At 40.1% G+C, this 638-nt stretch overlaps 1 non-coding gene across 1 annotated transcript; it reads right to left on the bottom strand.

Moving 5' to 3' along the window:
• Positions 1–132: 132 nt before the first annotated feature.
• Positions 133–236, bottom strand: LOC127744293 (small nucleolar RNA R71). The gene has a single exon (XR_008005298.1). It is a non-coding gene; the product is annotated as a small nucleolar RNA R71 (small nucleolar RNA).
• Between the last annotated feature and the right edge of the window lie 402 nt (positions 237–638).

Raw genomic sequence — 638 nt, 5'->3', positions numbered from 1 at the left:
ATGCTTTTCCCTTTTGCTGTAAGAGACAGAGCTAGAATATGGTTGGATTCACAACCTAAGGATAGCCTGGACTCCTGGGATAAGCTGGTCACTGCCTTCTTGGATAAATTCTTTCCTCCTCAAAAGTTGAGCAAGCTGAGAGTGGATGTTCAAACCTTTAAGCAAAAAGATGGTGAATCCCTCTATGAAGCTTGGGAAAGATACAAGCAGTTGACCAAAAGATGTCCATCTGACATGTTTTCAGAATGGACCCTATTAGATATATTCTATTATGGTCTCTCTGAATTTTAGAAAATGTCATTGGACCATTCTACAGGTGGATCTATTCACCTGAAGAAAACGCCTGAAGAGGCTCAAGAACTCATTGACATGGTTGCAAACAACCAGTTCATGTATACCTCTGAGAGAAATTTCGTGAATAATAGGATACCTCAGAAGAAAGGAGTTCTTGAAATTGATGCTCTGAATGCCATATTGGCTCAGAACAAAATGTTGACTCAACAGGTCAACATAATCTCTCAAAATCTGAATGGATTGCAACATGCATCCAAAACAGTTAGAGAGGTAGCTTCTGAAGAAGCTTATGATCCTGAGAACCCTGCCATGGCAGAGGTTAATTATATGGGTGAACCTTATGG

The sequence above is a fragment of the Arachis duranensis genome, unplaced genomic scaffold, assembly GCF_000817695.3.
Source record: "Arachis duranensis cultivar V14167 unplaced genomic scaffold, aradu.V14167.gnm2.J7QH unplaced_Scaffold_237078, whole genome shotgun sequence".
Taxonomy (NCBI): domain Eukaryota; kingdom Viridiplantae; phylum Streptophyta; class Magnoliopsida; order Fabales; family Fabaceae; genus Arachis; species Arachis duranensis.
This window is presented reverse-complemented; position numbering and strand designations above follow the sequence as displayed.